Consider the following 740-nt stretch of genomic DNA (forward strand, 5'->3'; position numbering starts at 1 on the left):
TCTCAACCACCTAAATCCACTTGTTTCTAACCTGGCTTCTCCTTCATTACCTAATAATCCTCCTAGGCGTCTGAAAAGAAGAAGACCTCGAGAGCTTCTCCTCTAGAAATGTTATTGGAGTTCTATCAGTGGGTAGATTCTCCACATGTTTTATCATGTCACTATGTCACCTACAGCAAATTTACTTGTTGTATATATGTGTATACAGTTGTAAATATCAATAAATAAATTATTTTAAAAAAATATATATATAAGATCCTCCTTTAATATTCTTAAATATTTTACTTCAAACGGAAAAGTATAAATCAATAAATTTTTTTCAATATTTGTTTCTGTTATTTAAGTAAGTAATTGATGAAGAGATGGGAAATGTACAAGTTCCGCCCCGCCGGATGCCTCCCATATTCCCTAAAGGAAGTTGCCTTTGTTACCAGCCCAGTAGATTGGACCGCTACACGATGCTGCCTGGATCGGGGCAATTAACCTAGCTCAGCCTGGACATGTGGGTCCTTCGCTAGCACAGGATAGCTCCTTTCATCTCCAAAGGACATCATACAAGGCTCATTTCCGTGCGCAGTGGTTATTTGAGGAAACCATTGCTTATAATTATCGTCTCTGTTTTAAGGATTTTTTATTTATTTTTTTGACATTTATAAATGTCTTTACATAAAAATATATCTATTAAATTTTATAATTATGAGAGACAGTAGACCGTGGATGATAAATGAGGAGAAGATGGT

This window comes from Halyomorpha halys, unplaced genomic scaffold (genome assembly GCF_000696795.3).
Source record: "Halyomorpha halys isolate HHAL.00 unplaced genomic scaffold, Hhal_1.1 Scaffold279.1, whole genome shotgun sequence".
In the NCBI taxonomy this organism is placed as follows: Eukaryota; Metazoa; Arthropoda; class Insecta; order Hemiptera; family Pentatomidae; genus Halyomorpha; species Halyomorpha halys.